This window comes from Triturus cristatus, chromosome 7 (genome assembly GCF_964204655.1).
Source record: "Triturus cristatus chromosome 7, aTriCri1.1, whole genome shotgun sequence".
Classification (NCBI taxonomy): domain Eukaryota; kingdom Metazoa; phylum Chordata; class Amphibia; order Caudata; family Salamandridae; genus Triturus; species Triturus cristatus.
Genome location: NC_140590.1, coordinates 1,667,425,618 through 1,667,450,370, shown reverse-complemented (window position 1 = coordinate 1,667,450,370; position 24,753 = coordinate 1,667,425,618). Strand labels below are relative to the sequence as shown.

The window sequence follows — 24,753 nt, the reverse complement described above, 5'->3', positions numbered from 1 at the left end:
TGTGGCGCGCGCAGAAGTGTGCACTTCACCTGAAGCCTAGGACGAAGAAGGTTCGACGGTGGAGCGGCGCGAAGTTTAGTCAGGGACCTGCGTCGTGCTAAGCTTCGTCACGCTTCAATTATTCTGCAGAGCTATTTTTGGAGTTCGGAGTAGCGCTGCGGTGGCGCTGTCAGTAAGCAATAATTGGAAGTTCGTTGTTAGAGTTTGGCGCTGCTTGAGCTTGAATTTTGGGCATTAATGTTGTCTTCTGAGAGGGATTAGAGTCCTGTTCAGAAGGAATCTTTCAGGCACAATTATATTTAGACAGTTATATTTAGAGTCTTGACGGAGAGCCTTAGGAATACTCCAAGTTAACTAGGAAACTATTTCACACCATAGAGTATATAAAGGCATAAGGTGTATTCAGCACTTCCTACACACTACATTAAAGAATTAAATAGCACAGGAAGAAGTTTACCCAGCTAGTAGTGAAGAATTACAAGGAGTCTTCTGTAAACCTTGTAGGTAAGGCTCAACAAGAAGAGAGGGAATAGACAGAGTCATAAGATGTGAAAGTAATTGAAAAATCTGAAATGTAGTTACAGGCAAGGCAGTTAATACATACACAGAAGAAAGAAGAGAGGCAAATGTCACCAAGGAATTGGGTAGGTGAAGAGTAACGAGCATTTAAAAAGAAAAGGTTAAAATTTAAAGTCAAGTCAATGTTTAAATGTGAGAATAGCAAGTTGTTTAATAGAGGTTGCTTTACAGTTCCACAGAAGACACTAGCTGGCACAGAATTAGAAGACCCAAGGAGGAAAGAATAGAAGACCCAAGAACGGAACCAGAATTCCAGAAGTGGCTGTCTCTTCTCTGTCCCATCCCCTTTCCCCCCTGTGGATTCCTACCAGGTGGTGTGTTAGATCACGTGCTGTTTAGAAGCCGTAGTGGGGCATTGGGAATTTACGTCTATTCTGCTCCTGTGCATTTGAGGACAAGAAGGCCTTCTGACAATACATCAGCAGAACATGGATAATCTCTTTAACTTCAGTTACCCTAAATACAGGTCATAAGGAAGTACAGGGCATGCGAGCATACGTAACATGATAGTCTGTTAGGCAGCTGCAGAATCAACAAATCAGGTGCCTAGAAAATACTGCAATTCATTATCAATATTGATTCCTAGTTCAACTGCATGTAGTTTGAGGATCCAACGTGCCTCAGCCTGCCGCCGGCTCAATGTACGATTGCCACCCCTACAGTCAATAGGTACAGTGGAATTTAAATGACAGCTGTTGACGTTCTGTACATTCCAATGCATGGTGCACAATAGGGTATCTCTCATCCAGATTTTTCAATGCCCTAAAATGTTCGGAAATGCGTACCTTCAGGTTTCTAATAGTGCTTCCTACATAAATCTTAGTGCACTTACATACTATTTATTTATTTATTTATTTATTTATTTATTTAGGAAGCTTGTAGAGCGCACAGCTACCTCCGGCGGAGGTGTCCCGGCGCTAGGATTACAGAGTTGTCCCCAGGAAGAGTAACCAGAGTCATATCCCACACAAGGACTAGGAAAAAGCGAGAGTCTGACAATACCAGGACCTAACGCTTAGAGAACAACCAGGTCTTAAGTTTGCGTCGAAAAGCTTGCTCAGATTCGCAGAACCTGAGATCAAGGGGAAGGTTGTTCCAGAGCTTTGCGGCAGTGACGGTGAAAGATCGACCGCCACTCCGAGAAAGCTTGAATCTTGGTACAATCAGAAGACGAAGGTTGTTGGATCTAAGATGCCTAACTGAAAGAGAGATTTTGAGACGCTTTCTCAAATAAAGCGGGCCAATTCCATGAATAGCCCGAAATGTCAGGGTCAGGATTTTGAAATCGATGCGACGAAGAATGGGAAGCCAATGAAGGTCTTCTCGGTAGGCTCTGACTGAAGTACGGGCAGGGATATTACCGATGAGCCGGGCTGCCGCGTTTTGGACTATTTGCAGGCGGTCGATAAGGTATAGAGGGGCACCTGCATAAAGACTGTTAGCATAGTCCAAATGGGTGGTGATAAGAGCCTGGACCACAGTTCTGCGGGAAGATTGGGGAAGGAAGGGGAAGATCTTCCTGATCATACGTAATTTAGAGAAACAGGCCCCTACCACTTTGTTGACTTGTGCACTTCCAGACAAAGAGTTGTCAAAAGTGTACCCAAGATTACGAGCTGCCTGAACGGGGGTGGGAGGAGGATTCAAGATGGTAGGCCACCAAAGGGAAGCAGGGGGGGGGGATTTCTTGCTGAAAAAAAGAACCTCAGTTTTGTCGGTGTTAAGGGCAAGGTGGTTAGCGGACATCCAGGTGCAGATGTTGCCAAGGCAGTTTCTAAAGTTGGAAAAGAGGGAGTCAGAATGGTCTCGAAAGGAGAAAATAAGCTGAGTATCGTCAGCATAGGAGACCACCCTGACACCCCAGGACTCAACTACCTTGGCCAGAGGAGCCACATAAGCATTAAAGAGTAGAGGGCTCAGAGCGGAACCCTGGGGCACTCCGCACAAGAGGGGTTTATCCTCGGATTCAAAAGGGTGCATCACAACCCTTTGAAAACGAGTAGACAAAAAAGAAGTAATCCAGGCCAACACTGTCCCACCCACCCCTAGTTGTTGTAAGCGGGTGGTAAGTATTTTATGAGAAACAGTATCAAAAGCAGCGGATAGGTCGAGGAGGACCAACATGGCCTCCTCGCCCCTATCCACCGATTCCCTGATAATTTCTGAGACTTCAAGCAGCGCTGTCTCAGTACTATAGCCGGTTCTGAAGCCGGACTGGGAGTCGTGTAGTAGCTGGTTAGACTCAAGGTAAAATGCCAACTGTTTCTGTACCACCTTCTCCAGAATCTTGGCAGGTTTAGGCAGAAGCGAAATGGGGCGATAGTTACTAAAAAGAGAAGGATCGGCACCGGGTTTTTTCAGTATGGGGACAATCCTGGCCTGTTTCCAAACTAAGGGAAATAGGCCACGCGACAGAGAGGCATTCCAGATGGAGAGAAACGGGTTCACTAGAATGGGGGCAAGAGTGCTCATAACTTTGGCCGGGACTGGGTCTAGGGGGGAACCAGACTTGACGGTGTGCAGCAAAACTAACGCAGGGTCTGGAGTTAGCTCGCAAAAAGAATTGAAAGAGCATGAGAGGGAGCAAGAGCGATCTTCCGAGTGGTCAGAAATTGTCGCTGCGAAGGAGGAAGAAAGATTAACTATCTTCTCTTGGAAGAAATCAGACAATCCATTGCAGAGATCTTGAGTGGGGGTACAGAGGGATTTAGAAGCAGTAGGGTTAACGAAATCTTTCACAATGGAGAAAAGGGTTTTAGAGGAATTCTGCGCCTGTTGGATGAGATTGGAAAAGTAAGCTCTCATAGAGGAGCGTTTAAGTTTATGGAAGTGATTTAGGGCGGATTTGTAAGCCGATTTGGCTAAAGGATCATAGTTTACTCTCCATTTGCGTTCCAGCTGCTTGCACTTGCTCTTTTCCACACGCAGCAGAGAGGAAAACCAAGGGGCAGAGGGACGAGATCTGGAGGAAGTAAGAGGAGCGAGAGGGGAAACAGAGTCAAGTGCATCGGAGAGAGACGAATTAAATCTCAAAGTTTCAGAATTAAGGTCATTTAATTGGTTAAAATGAAAACGGAGATGGGCTTCCACAGAGTCACAAGTAACTTTGGCCCATTTACGTCCTTTAACTCGATTAAGGGGAATAGTGGGAGGAGGGGTGGGAGCCAAGAACGAAAAAGGAATAAGAAAATGATCGGTCCAAGTCAAAGGAGTGGGGGGGAGGGTAGAGAGGGTGGGAAGATTAGAAAAAATGAGGTCAAGTGTGTGGCCAGCTATATGAGTCGAGTCTGTCACAAATTGGGACAGGGTGAGTCCTTGTAGAGTTTCTAACAAAGAGGAGGCTGGAGTACAGGAAGGATTATCAATATGTAAGTTAAAATCTCCTAAGACAGTAAAATGGGAGTGTTTAAGAGAAAAATCAGCAATAGAATGCATCAAGGAAGTAAGAGAGGAAGAGGTGACGGCAGGGGGGTTATAGACCAAAATGCCAGCACAGATGGTCCTGGCAGTGTCCAAGATTGTAAAATAAGCGGCTTCAATGAGACCTAAGTTAGGAATTTTAGTGAGGTTTAATTTGAAATGGGATTTAGCAATAATCGCAAGACCCCCACCGGTCTTAGAATTGTCTCGCTTAATACCAGTAAAACAATAACCAGGGGGGGTAGCTAGAGTGATATCAGGTTTAGAAGAGTCTTTTATCCATGTTTCCGTAAGAAACAATAAATCCCATTTGTGGGTATCAAGAGATAACCAGATGTCATGGGCGTGGGCTGGAAGAGATCTACAATTAACTAAAGCGGCTGTTATGGTGGTGGGAGGCTGAACATTACCAATTGGGGAAAGTAGCGGCGTTTTAAATGCCACAGGAAGAGAGAAGTTACAGTGAGGACAGGAAAATGCGGTAGATTCCAGACAACAGGTATTACAGCCGCCAGCGAGGGCGCAAGTGGCAGGACGGAGGTGGAGCAGTTGATCTGAAGACCAGCGGATTTTAGGGGCGAGAGGAACAGATGTTGGAATCTATATGCTGGTTAATATAGTATTTACTAGAACCATGATATTGAAAGTCACATGTTCCAGTAAGGGCAAATTTACACATACTACTATTTCCACATTTGTGGAATCCCAAGTTGTGTTTATGTAGCCACGTCAAGTTTCCCTTGTTCTTATTAGTGTAACTGGGGCTGACCATATTACGAATTGTTTTCCCTTTACGGTACGTTAAGCTGGGATACTTAGTTATGTGCTTATTCAATTCAGGGTCAGTCGTTAACAAATGCCAGTGATGTTTCAAAATGTTGAAAACTTTGTGTGACCATGGATTGTAGTTGGTGATCATTCTCACTGGTTCTGATGGCCCCATTGTTGTTTTTACCCGGAGCTTAAGAGACTCATTCCTAGTTAACTCATGAGCTCTTCTCTTTGCTTTGTCTATTACTTTCTCATCATAGCCCCTATCCAAAAATCTTCGTTCAATATCAGAAGTACATTGGAAAAAGTCTGAGTCTTTTCTGCAATTCCTACGTGCCCTATAAAATTCCCCAAAGGGTATTGAATTAATCTGTATCCTGGGGTGGGCACTAGCCGCATATAATAGGGAGTTGCAGGCAGTCTCCTTTCTAAACATCCTACAATTGATGCTGTTATTTGTGTGAATTTGCAAGACGTGATTCCAAATCGGGCAACAATTGTGTGCACAAAGGCTTCACCCACACAATATTTCACAACTAGAACTCAGTAATGATACAGGTTGCAGCACAAATGTATAGTTTGCAATGCAGCACAAATATATATAGTTTGCACAGAGGAAAACATATGCAATTAGTTGATTATCCCTCATTTCAAGGTCTGAAACTCGAAATGATATGCAAATTGTGAGCGCGATAAATATTGTAGACCGTGGCATAAATATTTACCCAAAGCGCAACCTTCTCATGTAGTTTTGGACCGCTGGGAATGAGGGTCTTACATATTTAATCAAAATGAAAAAAACACTTCTCAAAATCATAAACGTTTACAACCTGGCAATAGTAGGTATGTGTATGTAGAGGTGAATTAAGTAAACTCACCTCAGGTTGGACTGTTATTATTTTTAGAACCCATCAAAATAATCTGGAATTGGCGTTGAGCTACAAGTCAGGAAATTGAGGATAACTGTTGTGCAGACATTCCCATCCTCTTGTTGATGCCCTGGTCCCAGAGGAAAGAATCACTGTTCTAGAAGTACTGCATGAGGCTTGTAATGATGTGCAGGTCAAAGTGTCACTGAGCCAATTTCCCGACTACGGATCTCCCTGTGCTCAACCGCAGGTGGGACAGATTGCAAGACTCAGAACATATCATCACAGGACAGCTCAGATTCTGGTCTGGTCTGTGAAGGAAAGCTTGGTATCGCGTGCTGAGTAGTAGTGTGCAAAACTATGGACTTATTTCCTCTCAAAATTGTGCACAAATGTAAGAATTGTTTTGCACATTTACTGTTCTGCTGCAACATTTAGTTTGTTGGTATCTTGCATGACTTTTTAGAATTTGGCATACAAGATTCTGGTATGAGACTGCTTCAAGCAATCTGATTCCAGCTGAAACTCATAGAGAGACACTGTCTGCATGAAGCAATTCCACCTTAGGCAAAAAAGATAAGCAAAATTGCACAGTGCAATTTTGCGGGACACATTTGGCGAATTTCACCAAATTAAACGGAGTAATTTCACAAATTTCTTCTACGTAATTACAACATCATCCAAGACTTTTGCAAAGGCACCTCTTGACTCCCGACAGTGCTAAAGGCCGAGCTCATGGTAGATTGTGTGTTGTATACAAATGCCCATAGCATAAGGCCCGCCTATTGGTGATAATGGTAGCAATAGTTCATTTTCCAAGGTAATGCATGCCCTGCTGTGTTAGGGAGGTTCAGGGGAGTGAAGTCGGCCTGGTCCCCTGCCTCCCAGAGGCTCAGGTATGAGCTACTTTGAGCTGGTGTGTAATCAATCAAAGAGGATTTATAAAGCACGGCTAATCACCCAATAGGCTATCCACAATTTGGAGCATATAGTGTGACTGACCACATAAAGAGACAGCAGATTGGTACCCTGTGTCTGTTGCCACTTGTGAAACTGACAAAATACTGTGTACTGCATTAATGAAAACAGGGAGAATAAATGTTTGATACTGAGGTCTAAGCTCACCATACTGTGATGTTTCGCGGAAGGCAGTTGCGTTTCTCAAACACAGTTGTCTCAGCCCCATAAGCAGGTTCATTAGGTGAGATTTGATTTCTCTGGCAGATGTTTCACCACTGACTGTGGCATGTGCAAATTTCCACTGCGGACTCCCAACACTGGAAGTGTGTATTGTCAGTGCCCACGCGTTGGGTCTCCCTAACTTTCCAGCAAGTTGACCAGAATTTTAGACACAATGCTCCCTTTAATCGAAGGTCTTTTGCAGAGTGCTAACTCTATCAAAATGGTATCAGATATGCCTCCGTAAAAAGGGCATCTGGATCTCTACGTGGTAGCATCATAACGTAGCTGGCCTGTGGTGCAGATGGGGTGTCCCCACCTTTAGAGCATCTGCCAAGGTTAGAGCTCTGAATGGGGCAGCAAAGCCCCGAGAGCCGCGGACGGAAAACGTAATTTTTTTTGCAAATCCTCTTTTACTGCCCTCCTCTAAATGAAGCATAAATACGGTTTCGACTGCATTGAATACTGTAATAGTGCAGCGACGCAGTGCATTGAAAGAAAGACTTCCTCAAGACGCTCACAGGTGATTTGACGCGCTCTATAAATGACTGATTGATTGAAAGACTGTGCTCTGAAGCTGGCTGATAGCAGAAGGCGAGGGTATTGCTTTGGTAATTCTGGACCACACCGACGTTACTGCATCTAGGCGGCCATACCAAAATCATCGTAATGCTAGAGCACTTCTTCAGTTGCCGTTTCTCCCTACCGCACAACGCCTCCAACACATGGAGTTGAGACTTTGATTCGAGACATCTAAAATATTCAGCATATGCTTCCAGACACCAGGTCAGGTTTTTCATGTGTGCTAAGGACACCATATGTTCTGAGCTTAAAAGCTTTAGAAGCATGGATAAAACAAGCAGCGGCACCGTCTGCTTGGTTTTATCCTCCATATGCTGGAGGATGTTGCAGAATGTTCTCAAACCCAACCCTTTCGAATCTGAAACTGTTCGTTCCACTTAGAGATCTCCATTTTAGCATCGCGATTCATCGCTGCTATCGATGGGCATCAAACTGTTTCGTGTGAGATAGGGCATAGTTGTAGATTCTGAAATGTCCTTCAAACAATAAGGCAGATTTTTCCAATTGAAAAAGCTTAAAAACACTAGTCCTTTGCTGTGGCATGACTGCATTTGTTTATGTTCCTCTGGACTTTGGTTGCACTCTCTACTTAGGTATGCTGTCTGATACGTTTCAGGGAGTAGAGGGAACTGGGAGGAATGAGCAAAGTTGCAAAGTCTTGCCCTACAAGGTACCAAATTGCTTTTTTTAATTGCGCCTAGGGGCAAGTGTTTAGCATAGCCTTGAGCAGCTTCATGCACCTCTCCTGTCACCACTTCCAGAATTTGGAGAAGTTACACGAAAGTGGAGAAAAGGCCCAACACTGCTGCATTGTGGTGGACATTGAATATACCTCAGACCAATCACATCTAAGACCGCCCCAAGTGACAGTGGGTAACAGAATTACCTGTAACCTGGTGTCCTGTTGTTTTGATGCTGGCATATGCCTGCATGGAATATGGAGAGGAAATGCGAACTTGGGCCTGCCTTCACCCACTTCGTAGGGGCAGGCAATCACTTTGCCCAATACTAGTACTAGCATTTTGCAGGATGCATGTTTATCTATATTAGTTTGCAGTATGTGAATTAACAATATTCCCTAAGATCCCAGCAGGTGCTTAGTGGTCCCATTAAGGCCTTGCATTTGGTTTGAAAAAGGATCATATATGCCTTTGTGTGGTACTGCGCATCCCTTTGTTTTGCATTTTGGGTAAGCAGAGTGAAAGCTTGTCCCCAAGTCCGCTTAAAGATCCAAAGAGTAGCATTTCTGTATGGTTGTTCTTACATTTTAGCTGGGGGCTTCTCAGGGTGTTGAATTCTGGCCTTTGTTTCAACTCTCCGAGTTCTTTTTATTTCTCAGTTCCAGACAGCTTTATCTGTATGTTGACCAGACATATTGTTTCCAATATATAAAGTGTGGGCTTTGCATCAGCCCCTCGCTCATACTTAGATGTCTTTGTTGTCTAAGGTCTCCTCTTGATTCAATGACTTTTCTCCCCGTTCTTGTATTTGTCTCAATTGGGAACATTTAGGACTCACTGTGTTCCTATGGGTTGTCCTGTATAATTCCAATGCTGATGTTGATTGCATTCAGGCAACTACATTTTTCGTTTTTACTTTGAGCACTCTATGGTTGTGCTGGTGTCTTCTTGCTCTTCACATGGGCTGATTCTTACTTGACTTTGCCTCCACTCCTCCTCAATCTCCATGTTGTTTCCATACTTTCCCAGTTCTTCCATTGCTTTCCGCACCCCTTCCAAGGCAACTCATGTTTTTTTTCACATATCACTCCTTGCACCTGCTCCTCCATTGCACCCCTACCCCTCACCACTGACCACTGTACTATTGGCCGGCGTCCAACTTAAAAAGGGGTTTTACCCATTTCAAGATGGCTGCCTATGAGCAAGCATGTGCATCTGGCACCAAGGAATGGTCCTGTATTATTTTAACAAACCCATTCAAAGATGGTTGCCGATAATGCGCATGCATCTATCTCACCAACTTTGAATGGGTCTGGTAAAATATTTCAGATGCATTTGAAGTTGGCCACTGTGGATGCTCAAGAAACCATGGTGGCGATCATTGAAAGCATTTTTAATGCTTTAACAAACCCATTCAGAAATGGCCACTGCAAATATGGGCATGTTCATGGCGACTATCTGACACAAAACAAAAGTGTCACCGCCAAGATCTATTTGCTTTACAAATGCTTGTTTGTTGTAGTAGTTCTATGATTTTCTATAACACAGAACACAACACAAATCTGTGCTCATTTGGTAACCCACTTGCAGAGCTTTCTAGTCCTCTTTAATTTATCCTATAGTATTACCATTCTACATTTTAGTTTTAAATTTTTCACTACCTGGATGGCCACTTACATATATATTTTTTCGGTGGTGGGGGGGCTATTTAGAGCAAACTCGACCCGAAGGTTTCAGAGCGCTTTACATGAGCACCAGTTGCGCTACAGGCGGACACATTCATTTTGTTAGGCACAGCGTGATTAAGTGATTTGCCCAGAATCACAGGATGTTGAGCGTCCCGGCCAAGATTCGAACCCGGTTCGAGGTCGACCGCTCTAGCCATTGGGCCACATCTTCTCCCCATATGAGGTCTTATGAAGAAGCATTATATTGCCATCGTACACACCTCAATCAGGAAACTGTTAAGTTGACTCCAGGTTTTCACAACCTTGGGATATGTTTTATAATGATCTGGCCAAAGGTGCATGTAACCCTGTAGGGAAAGGGCTAAGGTAGCTGCTCTTTGCCTCAATTGTTCCCCGGAAGCTTCGATTAACATATTCTAGGTTTCTTTCTTCATGTGTACTTAGCACTCATTAAATCATGTTGGCATTGGGAGTTTGCAAAGTTTTAGTTTGTCCACAAGGTTGTACAAAGTTAACAATTTCCGTCCTTCGTGAAGCTTGGTTGGTCTTTCAAAGTTTTCCTCCATTTTCTCCCATGTGCAGATACATAATGGGGTCATTTTACAATGATAATATCTGGCCAGGCCACAGATTGTGATTCATGCCCCTTGAATGTTGACCAGATAAATTGCAAACTGGAAAATGTATGCAGAGATTTTCGATTGAACTTAAAAAGTTCTAAGAGTTTTTAATGCACAGCGTCAATGCAGAGGTAAAGAACACTTAATGCTTCAATTACAACGGGGGTGGTAATTCCGTTTTAAGTGAAAACTGGGTAAAATGTGTGCAAAACTTAAAGCTGTTGAATAAATCTCAGACATGTACAGTTATGATTGTATTTTCTAAACTGCATTATGAACAAGAAGACAAAGTCACTGTATAGGGATGAAAAAGCGTAAAAGGGCAAAGGCTATACTGCCAAAAACAAAAGAGCAACTGTAATAAAAATAAAAGGGAACTCACTTTAAAAACACTTTGCTTATCATACTTGTACAAAATGTCAAGTTTTATAGGTGCCTGCACATCTCATTGTGCAGGAAGTAGCAGTGGTGTAGCTGGGAGAGGGGGGGGTGCAGCGGGGCGGTCTTCCCCAGGCGGCATAGGTTTTTGGGGCAGCGGCCTACCCCCCCCTCACCTGCTGTCGCAGGAATTACCAGCACCCCCCCCCCCCAGCTCTTAGATACAGCCTCCACAGGCGGCAAACACAAGTACGCCACGGCAGCACTAGGTCTAGCTGCGCCACAGGGAGATGGTAACAGAACATTGAACGACTACCCCTAGCATGGGCTTACTCCATACCAGTTGTCCGTGCAGCACGTGCATCAGCCACTCCTAGAGTGTGTAACATGCTGAAGAAGTCTCATAGAATAAAAGAGACCCAACTGTAAGGTGTGGAAAATAACTACTTAAGCCAAAAGGCCAACACCAAGATACCACCAAGATAATGAACATCAAAATGGCCGACGCCTTGCTGACACATGTCCAGGATAGACGAGGTGACCAAATATGTATGTTCTATGACTTTGGTGCATCCTCCCTGGCTGGTGTGGACAGTAACTAGATCAGCACTAGGAGTGGGTGAAATATTCTGTTCCGCCAGCGGAATTGGCAGAATGTTGGTGACTCCACATCACTCATGTAAAATGGAGTTCCGACCAATTCCATCAATGCCATGTGCAGAATTTTTATTAGACATGGCTCCCGGATAGTACGTTGGTGAGTGAGATTTGGTATCACCTAGCATGATTTCCAGGTGCGAGGCGGACATCCTGGTGAGATTTTTCTAACGCGGGCAGGTGCGACCGTTCACGGTCAGAAGGCAGGCGCTCGAGTAGAAAATACATTTCTCACAGATATCCTATAGTCTGTGTCCTAGAGCAGCAACATCTGTGGCTTCTACCCTGAGCAAATTCTTGGCGACCATTTTATAAAGTAGTTTAAAAACTCCTTAAAAACATAACAATGAACACAATGGGTGACCACCTCACTCCGGGTCATTAGGGGCACTGTTTCCAATCCTTAACTATTAGACTACAAATCATTATTATTAGGTGGAGTACTCTAATTAGTTTAACGGTAGCAAAGCAGTGCTACCACCCACAGGATGCAATTCGATGAGCACACAAAAGTTCAGGATTGGAAACATTATTCTTCATCACCTGAACGGTGGTGGTCACTTAATATATGCATGAGTAAAATATGCACAATTCTCAGTTGTTCTGTACACATACGGACTGGTATTGTGTGTGTGGTGTAGAGGACTGTTGCTGGTCTACACTTGGGGTTGAGGTTATATTAGACTGATGAGTGTTCCAAGGGTTGTGTAGGTGGAGCAGTCAGTCAAATACAATACACAAACTGTAAACACCTGTACAGTACACCACCTTTCAGACGATTAAGGACAATGTTTTCAATCCTGAACTTTTGTGTGCTCATCTAATGCATTCTGTGGGTGGTAGCTTTGCTTTGCCGCCGTTAAACTAAAGTACTCCACCTAATAATATTGATTTGTAGTCTAATAGTTAAGGATTGGAAACACTGTCCCTAATGACCCGGAGTGAGGTGGTCACCCACTGTGTTCATTATTATTCTTTTTAAGGATTTTTTAAAACAACTTTATAAAATGGCCGCCAAGTATTTGCCCAGGGTAGAAGCCACAGATGTTGCTGCTGTAGCACACAGACTATGGGATATTAATGAAAAACAGTGAGCCATTACAACATACATAGTTTTAAAGTGACAAGACTCTTCATTTTGTTCCAAAAGTAAGAAGCCAATTTTAAGGCGCCTGGAATGTTGTGCCCTTCACTGAAAGGTACATGCATCTGGACGTACACTTAAAACTTTTTCTAGTTATCTCTTAAACTTTTTGGAGTCGGTTCAATTCAGTTCAAAATGTGTAGACTGACCTAATTTGAAACGAATTGGCAAGTCCTTTGAGTTGTCTCCGTCTGCTGGCTGCTATTGTGAAGGGGCAGACTTCTAGCCTGTGGAAGCTGATTAGTCATGTCCTCCTTCTCCGACGGTCTAGCTTCCGGAGGGAAGATGGCTTTGTGGCAGAGGTCGCGCATGGCCTTCTGGGACAAGACATCCCAGCGCGCGCCATTGTCTGCTATGGGCGCCATTGCTTCTAATTCTCATCAAGCCATTCCGTTTCGATAACAAAGAATTGTAAATGGAAGCTTTTTGGAAAAAACTGCCAGAGTGATGGCGCGCTCTTCTGATGGAAACAAAGGTTCATTTCTCAGAATTTCAGCACTGTGTGGAAGTTGTGTCGCTTGTATTGGCGGATGGAAAAGGCTGCAGCCGAGGAGCGGTGCGCGCGTGAAGGCGTCTATGTCACCTCATACACACACCAATAGACCTTTTCTTCTCTGAGAATATTTCACTCGCTTTTCAGTCAAAGATGCAGGGTTTCTCGGAATCTCGACAGACCTGCATTAAAGTTCCACCAGAAGTACGGTTTGTTTCCCTAGAAAGAACAAACATTGGCTTTCTACTTGGAAACATCAACACTGAGATCTAGGTGCGCGGCCTATCAATCAGAGCTAAAGAAATCTGTCCAATGACAGGAGATTTTCTTCAAATAGTGCTCACACTATAATAAAAGAAGCACCGGCATAAAAAAATGAAAATTAAATTTCACATTTTGAAATGATTCCTGCAATGATTCATGCTAGTTGAAGGTTGTCTACAAATTATTCCGTTTTTTATCACAACTAAGCTCTTTGCTTGGTTGTGATTTGAAAATACAGAAGAGCTTAGTTGATTGCCTCTAAGTCTACCAGCCTCTACTACAAGCAAATCAGGAGCGCCAAGGCTAACTACTTCAGACACCAATTGGATCAAGCGGCAAACCGTCCCAAGAAACTTTTCGAAATTGGTCAAACAGCAATCAGTTGTAGGTCCAAACCTCTCTGAACCTGGAGGCAGCCCACCCTCTTGCGACGAACTTGCTGCTTTCTTCATTGAGAAATTAAAACTCATCTCCACTGACCTCGCTTCTAAGAAGGCTGTACTGCTCTCCTCCAGGGCAGCATCACCACTTAACCTCTTAGAAAAGCTCAACTCTACCCCCCAGAACGCCAAGAAAAATTCGTCTTGGGACACCTTTACCCCACTTAGTGAACAAGACATCAAAAAGATCCTCCTGAATATCAACCCATCCAACCACTTCAGTGACCTGTTACCCCCGGCCATTTTCAAGGAAATCAAGAATGCACTCATCCCCACCTGGACAAGGATTGTAAATGCTTCTCTATCACAAGGCATGATCCCCGACTGCCTAAAAGCAGCTCAGGTATCTCCTATACTAAAAAAACCTAACGTTGACATGACTGATCTCAATAATTTCCGACCTATCTCCAACATCCCCACCCTATCGAAACTCCTTGAAAAATGCGTTCAATCCCAACTCTGTGCTCACATAGAGAACTACCAACTCCTAGACCAGCATCAATCTGGCTTTCGGAAGGGGCACAGCACCGAATCGGCTCTCACTCATGTTATGGACGACATCCTAAAAATACTCGATCAAAACAAATCCTGCCTCCTTATCCTCCTTGACCTTTCCTCCGCTTTCGACACGGTTAATCATGACAACCTCTTATCCATTCTGCAAAACAGGATGGGTTTTGGTGATCAGGTGCTACAGTGGTTCTCGTCCTTCCTCCACCACAGATCTCAAAGAGTCAAGGCAAAGCACTCTCTCTCCCAGCCGTCTCCAGTTCTCATGGGGGTCCCCCTATCCTCCTATCCTCTTCAACCTTTTCCTGGAACCATTAGCTAACTCACTAAACTCCACGGGTATTCTTTTCCACATGTATGCCGACGACACGCAACTCTATTTGAAAATCTTATCCCGGAAAACATCATCTCACTCAACACTACCCTAACGTATACTCAAAACTGGTTAACTGAGAACCATCTCCTCCTCAACACCTCAAAAACAGAATTCCTGCTCATCTCCCCTCAGAACCACATCCCCAATCTAGACCTCTGAATGAGTCACCTCACTGCTTTCAACTGCACTCCTCAGTAAGACTCAGCCAAATCTCTAGGACAAGCACCTGAATATGAAAAATCATATCAGCAATACATGTAAGGGAGAAACCCACTTGATGAGGACACTCAGAAATATCAATCCTTTCCTTCCACTTAATGATTTCAAGCAGGTGGTCCAAGCGCTTGTCTTACGGAGGCCAGATTAGGGCAGTGCTACCCTCTGTGGCCTTCCCAAATACACCCTGGCTCCACTAAGGGCATCACTGAATGCTGCTGCTAGACTGGTTACAGGCACCAAACGCAATGAGCACATGTCGCCAGTCCTAAAATCTCTAAATTGGCTCCCCTACGAAGCACGAATTCAGTTAAAGATTGCCGATATGACGCACAAAGCCATCCACTTCAATACTCCCAGGTGCCTGTGGTGTAAGAGCCTCAAGAAGCGCCACTACTTTCCTCTTGAAACCACTTATCCTTAACAAAAAGAGAACTTGTCACAGAGCCTTCTCTGGCGCTGCTCCAAAGATATGGAACTCTCTCCCACCGGAAGTACGCAGAATCTCCTTAACAACAGTGTTCAAACTGGAAGTCAAAAGATTCCGGATGAATAAATTCCTTCAGTAAGTGGGCTAGGCTCTTCTGCCCGATGTCATTGTTCCTACTTCCATGGTACCATCATTTACTACTATACTTCTTTACGTAATACTATGCCCCTCCTTCGCTACCCTTGTACAATTGTTTAATATAACTTCCATGTGGCATTTGTTGTGTAATCTATGATCATTCGTGTTTTGATACCTACCTGTTGTTGTTTTTGCATTATTGTCCTGCCTTTCCTTCCTAATGTAAAGCGCTCTGATATCCTTTGGGATCTTGTTTGCGCTATATAAAACTTTATAAATAAATACCAGCAGTCATGCTATTACACATATACAATAACTCAAGCGCTGTGCAGAGCTAGGATAAAATAAGTCACTGACTTGTTGTGAGCTAAAATACCATTACTCAAGGGTTAATATTGATCCATTGTATCGTAACTCAAGGGCCAGTGGAGATCTGAAATACCATATACCAAGGACCGGCTGGGATCGAATATTTTCTTACTGAAGGGTTACCCTAGCTAAAGGGCACCATATCCCAAGGACTGGCGAGGATCGAAGATTCCCTTACTGAAGGGTTACCGGAGCTAAAGGACACCATATCCCAAGGACTGGCAAGGATCGAAGATTCCCTTACTGAAGGGTTACTGGAGCTAAAGGGCACTATATCCCAAGGACTGGCGGGGATCAAAGATTCCATTTCTGAAGGGTTACTGGTGCTAAAGGACACCATATCCCAAGAACTGGCGGGGATCAAAGATTCCCTTACTGAAGGGTTACTGGAGCTAAATGGCACTATATCCCAAGGACTGGTGGGGATCGAAGATTCCCTTACTGATGGGTTACGGGAGCTAAAGGACACCATATTCCAAGTACTGGTGGGGATCGAAGAATCCCCTACTGAAGGGTTCCCAGAGCTAAAGGAAACCATATCCCAAGGACTAGTGGGGATCGAAGAATCCCCTACTGAAGGGTTACCAGAGATAAAGGACACCATATTCCAAGCGCCGGTGGGGATCGAAGATTCCCTTACTGAAGGGTTACCGGAGCCAAAGGACACCATATCCCAAGGACTGGCGGGGATCAAAGATTCCCCTACTGAAGTGTTACCGGAGCCAAAGGACACAAAATCCCAAGGACTGGAGGAGATCGAAGATGCCCTTACTGAAGGTTACCAGAGCAAAAGGACACCATATTCCAAACCCTGGCAGAGATCGGAGATTCCCTTACTGAAGGGTTACTGGAGGTAAAGGACGCCACTGAAGGGGATCGAAAATTATTTTACTGAAGGGCTACCGGAGCTAAAAGACATGATATCCCGAGGACTGGCGGGGATTGAAGATTCCCTTACTGAAGGGTTACTGGAGCTAAAGGGCAACATATCCTAAGGACTGGCGGGGATCAAGGATTCCCTTACTGAAGGGTTGCCAGAGCTAAAGGACCCCATATCCCAAGGACTGGCGGGGATTAAAGATTCCCTTGCTGAAGGGTTACCGGAGCTAAAGGACACCATATCCCAAGGACTGGTATGGATCGAAGATTCCCTTACTGAAGGGTTACCGGAGCTAAAGGACACCATATCCTAATGACTGGTGTGGATCAAAGATTCCCTTACTGAAGGATTACCGGAGCTAAAGGACACCATATCCCAAAGACTGGCGGTACCATAACTCAAGGGCTGATGGTGACTGGGACGTAGACTGGTCAGTAAGGTTAGAAGGTGGTGAGCTTTAGATTTTTCAATAAACACACTGGCATATCATGTTAAAATACATTATATGAGAAGCACACATGAGGTGGGCTTAAGGGAAAGTGGAAAGTGAGAGGAGCGTGGATGGTTAGGGGCACTTAAAACCCATAATTTTGTAAAATAACTGATGTGCCTCAGAGCTGGTGGTGATTCATTTTACTATAACCCAAGGCACAGTGGGGAGTTAAAATACCATAACCCCACAGGCTGGTCGTTACACAAGGGTTAGCTGTGAGTTAAGGTACCATTACTCAAGGGGTGATGCTGATCCATTGTACCATAACTGAAGGACTGATGTAGATCTAAGATATTGTGACTCATGACATGGTGGAGATCTGCTGTACTATACCCCATGGGCTGGTGGGGAACCAAGATTCCATAACTTGGGGCTGGTAGGGAGCTAAGATACCTTAACACCAGAGATGGCGTTGTTCTAAAATACCATAGCTGGGAGGTTGCTGGATATAAAGGTTTCCATAACTCATGGACAGATGGGGAGCTGAAATACCTTAACTCAAGCACTGGTGGTGATTATTTTTACCATAACTCAAGGGCTAGTGGTTATCTAAGGTCACGAACCTCAAAGGTTGGTGGTGATCCAATATACCATAACTCAATGACTGGTGGTGATCCATTGTGCCAGAGCTCAAGGTGTAGTCGTGAGATAAGACACCATTAGTCAAGGGTTGGTGTCGATCTACTGTACTATAAATCAGGGTCTGGTGGAGACTTAAGATATCATAACTCATAGGCTGGTGGTCATAACAGGCTCGTGGAGATAAAATATGCTGTAATTCACTGACTGATAGAGAGCTACGATACCATAACTCCATGGTTGTTGGTGATTCAGTGAATGATAAGTCAAAGGCTGGAGGCGACCCATTGTACCATAACTCAAGGACAAATGGTGAACTAAAATACCATATAGCCAAGCAGTGGTGGTGATCCAGTGAACCATAACACATGGGCTGGAAGTGTTCTATTGCACAGTAACTCAGGGGCCAATGGTGATACAAAATTCCAAACCTCATGAGCTGGGGGAGGCCTAAGATACCATACATCAAGGGTTGGTGATGATCCAGTGAATCATACCTCAAAAGGATGGTGGTTAGCTAAGATACCATGACTCAAGGGCTGGGTTATGAGCTAATATACAACACCTCAAGGGCATGGTTATGTGCTAATATACCCTAACTCAAAGGCTGGTGCTGATCCATTGTACCCTAACTCAAGGCAAGGAATAATGAACATCTAAGATACTATCACTCAAGGGAAGATGTTAATGGGGTGTACTATATCGAAGTCAATAGGATTTGTGTTGAGACAGTTTACTTTTACTCCAGGGTTGTTAGTGATCCAGTGTATCATATCTGAAGGGCTTGTGGAGATCTATGGTACAGTTACTCAAGGGATAGTTGTGATCCAATAAACCATATATCAATGAATGATGGTGATCTAAGATGCTATAACTCAATGGCTGGTGTTGGATATAAGATACCATATGTCAAGGACTGGTGGCTATCATACATTCCAGAATTGAAGGGCTGCTGGTGATTCAATGTCTCATTACTGAAAGGCTTTTTGAGTTATAAAATGTCATAACTCAAGGACTGGTGCTGATCCAATGTACATAATTGACGAGCTGACTGTGATCCAGTGGACCATAACCGAAGGGCTGTTGGAGATACAAGATACCATAACTCAATAGCTTGTGGTGACCTTGTTTGCCATAACTCGAGGGCTGGTACTGAACCTGTGCCATACCTTAGGGACTGATAGAAGTCTGAGATACCATAATTTGAGAGCTGGTGGTAATCCAGTTTACCATATCTCAAGGATGGCTGTGACCCTTTGAAACATAACACAAGGGCTAATGAAGATCTAAGGTACCATAATTCAAGGGCAGATTGTCATCTGTTGTGCCACAGCTCAAGGGCAATAGTGACCAGATGCCTTAACCCTTGTGCCACTATTGATTAGTTGCCGTAGGCCGAGGACTGCTGTTACCAGTTACAGAACCTCTAGGGCTTTAACCTCTCCAATATTCCATATGTCATGAGCTGCTGGTGATCAGACACTGTATTTCAAGGATGCTGCTCATTAGATGCCATAACACAAAGATGGGAAGTGCTCGGATGTCATAACCCAAGGACTGGAAGGGGCATAAATGCCGGAAATCAGGGGTGGTAGTAACTCAGTACACCACTGGTAAAGAGCGAGTTGTCACCCTAGACTGCAGCTTAATAGCGTTAGTACTCAAATTTACTTCAAACCAAGAAAAGATGGTGGGCACATATGGTAAGTCACAGATTTTTGGTTGTCTGATGATGTCTCATGTTTGGGCTTTTGATGCATTTCGCGGGATGACAAAGATCAGATACTGATACAAAAGTGCAGCTGGTGATGAGGCGCACTGTAAATTATGGACTGACTGACGGAAGGGCTGAAACAGGACAGATTCACATCTGCTGCATACCTAACGTAACCTGCATGCCTGTTGCCAGCTCACTCTTCTTTTTCATGCCCCACGAATACTCTCCTGGACCAATAGCTTCTAATAGTGACCAACACCTGCTTTCAAAGCCTAACACGTACCCCAATCGCTTTACTAGTTCAGAATGCCCTACACCTACTACCATTGCATGGCAGCTGTTCAAAATCCCCCACAGCCGCTCCCATTGTACACCTGTTCATGGCGATTCGCACCTGCTCCTGGTACCCCGTGTCCGCTCGACTTCCCACATTCTCTCCTAATGACTCTCACCCCACCTCAATGGCTCACGACTACTCAAATTGCCTACCACCTAATTTTAATGCACCCCATCCATTCTCAGTGCCCCTTGCCTATTCTGGTTGCCCCATTACTGCTAGTCCCAAGGACAAACAGTTCTTTGTACTCCACATCTGCTTCATATACCCACCTCAGATTTCGATACCCCACACCTGTGACCCACAGCTGTACTATGCACCTTTCAACTGCTCCCTGAAGCCCCCACTATTGCCAAGTGACCCACGCGTAGTCCGTACGCCCTACACGGTTCACCTTACCATACACCAGTTCTTAGTGGCCCTCAGCTTTTCTCAATGCCCCACAACAGTTATCAGTGCCCACACCTGCTCCCTATACACCACACCGGTTCTTAGCATTGAACACCTGCTCCTTATACACCACACCTGTTCTCGGAATCCCACACCTGCTCCCTATACACTGCACCACTTATCAGCATCGTACACCTGCTCCCTATACACTGCACCTGTTCTCAGCAACCCACACCAGCTCCCTATACGCTGCACTGGTTCTCAGCATCCCACACCAGCTCCCTATACACGACACCGGTTCTCAGCATCCTACACCTGCTCCCTATACACCACACCGGTTCTTCGCATCCCACACATGCATGCTCCCTATACACACCACCGGTTCTCAGCATCCCACACCTACTCCCTATATACTGCACCGGTTCTCAGCATCCCACACCTCCCTATACACTGCACTGGTTCTCAGCATCCCGCACCTTGGTTCTCAGCATCCCACACCTGCTTCCTATACACCACGCCGGTTTCCTCGCATCCCACACCTGCTCCCTATACACCGCACCTGTTCTCAGCATCCCACACCAGCTCCCTATACACCACACTGGTTCTTCGCATCCCACACATGCATGCTCCCTCTACACCACACCTGTTCTCAGCATCCTCCACCTGCTCCCTATACGCTGCACTGGTTCTCAGCATCCCACACCTGCTCCCTATACACCACACCGGTTCTTCGCATACCACACATGCATGCTCCCTATACACGACACCGGTTCTCAGCATCCCACACCTGCTCCCTATACACCATACCAGTTCTTCGCATCCCACACATGCATGCTCCCTATACACGACACCGGTTCTCAGCATCCCACACCTGCTCCCTATATACTCCACCAGCTCTCAGCATCCCGCACCTCCCTACACACTGCACTGTTTCTCAGCATCCCGCACCTACCTATCCACTTTACTGGTTCTCAGCATCCCGCACCTACCTATACACTGCACTGGTTCTCAGCATCCCGCACCTACCTATACACTGCACTGGGTCTCAGCATCCCACACTGCTTCATATACACCACACCGGTTTTCAGCATCCCACACCTGCTCCCTATACACGACACAGGTTCTCAGCATCCCACACCTCCGTATACACCGCAAAGGTTCTCAGCATCCCACACATGCTACCAATATACCACGCCGGTTCTCAGCATCCCACACATGCTACCTATATACCACGCCGGTTCTCAGCATCCCACACATGCTACCTATATACCATGCCGGTTCTCAGCATCCCACACATGCTACCTATATATGACGCCGGTTCTCAGCATCCCACACATGCTCCCTATCCTACCACGTCCGTTCCCAGTGCACCACAGCAGTTCACATTGCCCCAATCTGCTCTCCCCAATGGAAACACCAGTTCGAGGTGTCCCCACACCTACCCCAAATTCTCACGTCGGTACTCACTGCCCCACATGTAGTCCTTATACCCTCCAGTTCTCAGTGCCCCACACTTACCCCCAATACCCCACACACTTTCAGTTCCACATGGCTTTTCTCAATGCCACTCGTTTGTATCTGAAATATGTTCCTGACTTTCAACATGTCTAGGGCCACCCAGTGGCTCCATGTCACCAGATCATAATGTTTCTATACTTGGTTTTTGCTTTTACACATCATTATCATATGTTTATCCAATTGGCTCAGTTAAAATGAACCAAGAGAACAACTTCCTGACTGGACTGATGTGTAAACCCAACGACCAGTGATGGAAAAGTGTTTTCCCGAAGACATGAAATATTCTGTTCGCCCTATTTTATATGCGCAGCCAATCAAAACGTACCAAATGAGAGGGTCAATGAAGCGGAGACTGCGTACCGCGCGCCTTTCATTGACCAGAAGAGAAGAAGGCCTCTATGCTTCCCACAATGCATTGCTCGTTCCCAGGAATACGCAGTACTCGTGGGAAGCTGTGCGTGAATGTGCTGTGGTGCGCTCGCGCCGCCTGCTACCTCCCTCGCGCCCTCCTCCGGCCTGCAGGCAGCAGGCCGATCCCCGGGCCCCGAAGGCCCATGGAATGGAAGAGGCGCCACAAAGTTAAATAAAAACCAAAAAAAAGATCCCTTTTAAATTCTTTTACAGCTGCGTTCAGGCCTTTACTGTAATTATACGCATTGTATTTCCCTGTATTCAGACCTCTAGGGAACCCACAGTGTCCTCACGCGAGGCAAAGGGACCGAAGAAAGCAGCCGCTTAACGATCCCGCTGTCTCGGGCCCCGCGACTGAATCAATCACACGGATGAAAATTTGACGATTCTGCTGGAAGCTTCCAGACAATGAGCCTCTTTGTGCGGGTCTTAAGCAGCTGCATTCACGCAGCTGGAAAGGGTTCTTTAGGAATACATGCGAAATATCTGTCAACACCTGAGAAAGAATATTCTTAGAGGTGGCTCGAAATAAAAAAACAAGATATATATATATATATTTGTTTTTTTTTACCTTCTGGCGGTCGCCAGTAGGTTGTTATAGTTAGCGTCTTGCGTGTGTGTGTTTGTATATATATATTATATTTTAGAGATTTTACACAATGATCTTATGCGTCAAGATTAGGTTTGAACATCTGTACAATTTATACAATGTATGTATTTTAAAAAGGAAATTTTAAGTATAAGATAATATGTTTTATCATCAAAGCAATTATTTATAATGCACCTATTTAATGACTTAAATTATTTATTTATTTATTTATATTTAATGTCATAGTCAACAGTGACCAAAAATCATTGTGCCCGTTATTTATTGATTTATATATTCAATATTGAATATTTACAATGTAAATGTTTATTGAAACATAAGCAAAGAGTGCTGTCATGTGATCCAGGTCCAGGAGGGACCGAAACGCGTCATGGCCGACTAAAGAAAATAAACAAAAATTGCACAGAAACGTGGTTCGTCCCTGCTTTGCAAATTTCCAGATATGGGGAGTCGAGACGAGCAGCAAATGGAGATATATATATATATATATATATATATCTCCCAAGCAAATTGCGATCGAGAAAGGAAGCCTGACTGCCGAAACTCGTCCCTCCTGTGCCCGTTTTTGGTTTTGTGTCTGTTGTGATTGACATAATATACGGGAGTAACCCCATGAAGACAAGTGCCGGCTCCTTTATCACAAAAGGTTTTGGAGATGTTCTGTATATAGATATATATATCATTCGAATACGGCCCATCTCCCTCCCGGCGGGACCTCCCAGGTACGGACTTCTTCACTCTAGAAATACACAATTCACACCGGCTTCTTCAAAGTTGCAGTATTTTTATTTCCAATTTCTCCCTTGCTGTTCAGGCATAGTGCCTGCCATTGACGCATTTCAATCACGTAACTGCGATCTTGATCACAAGACTCGCCACATGACAGTAAACAATTTAAATAGTGTATGTGCACTAATTCCTCTAAAAATTAGAAAGTGAAAATAGAAAACAGACTATTGGCATACAGATAAATATCATTAGTACACCTTATGTGTGTTTATCAAGAATACAGTAAGTACATTGAAAAAACGTGATTATATAAAAAAAATATATGTATATATGTATGTGTATATGTATATATATTACCTACTGGCGGTCGCCAGTAGGTAGTTATAGTTAGGACCACGTTTCCATAGGAAATCCGCAACATTCTATTTTGAATAACTTTGGCGCCGGTCGACGAATCCTCGCGAATTTTTCAAAATAGCTGGGGCGCTCCGCTCTGCTCCTACCCTGAAAGTCTCGGGGGGATTCGTCAAGCGGGGGCTGAGATAAAAGGGGGGTCCCAAAACGCGTTTTTCCCATGCATTTTTCCATAGGACCTTTAGACAGGGCTACAGCCCGAACGGCTGAACAGAATTTAATGAAATTTGGCAGAGAGGTAGTCCCCAGGTCAAGGAAGTGCCTTTTGTAGGTTTGGTGTAAATCTGTTCAGTAGATTCTGAGAAAATAGCCTTTAAATCAATATATATATCTGTGGCAGCTTACGGTGCGCTTACCGTGCGCTTACCGTGCGCTTACCGTACGCGTACGGTGGCGTGCGCGAGCGCGATTCTGATTGGCTCTTAGATCTTAGTAAACATTCGAATCGGTCGAAACCAGGAAGCGGCGGCCGCCATTTTCTCTCTCGCTTCCTGAGTTGGGCAGCAAAAACGAACCCCAAAAATGTGTAAAGAGGCAGTTTCATGAGATCCTAACCACCCAGCATTGATACAGGGGTCCCCAAACCACCGCCAAGTCCAAAAAAAAAAAAAAAGTTTTATCGGAAAATCGGCGATTACGCTTACGGTAAAAAATTGTAAAAAAAAAAAAATTATCCACATTCTCCCCACCCCGTGTGCAAATGGTGCCCGAAGGGCACCATTTGTGCATGGCATATAACATCTAAGAAGTTAACAAAGAATACATTTCACAAAGATGCGCAAAATATGTCCCCCATGTGCGCACGGTGTGCGAAGCGCATCGTGCGTACATGGCCCATCCCGCTTAACGTGGGCACGCGGTGCGCGCAGCGCACC

General features: G+C 44.7%; 1 protein-coding gene across 1 annotated transcript in view; it reads left to right on the top strand.

Moving 5' to 3' along the window:
* Window positions 1–24,753, top strand: part of CDH4 (cadherin 4) — a 1,855,428-nt gene that overhangs the window by 1,169,256 nt on the left and 661,419 nt on the right. The gene's annotated exons all lie outside the window — the stretch shown is intronic.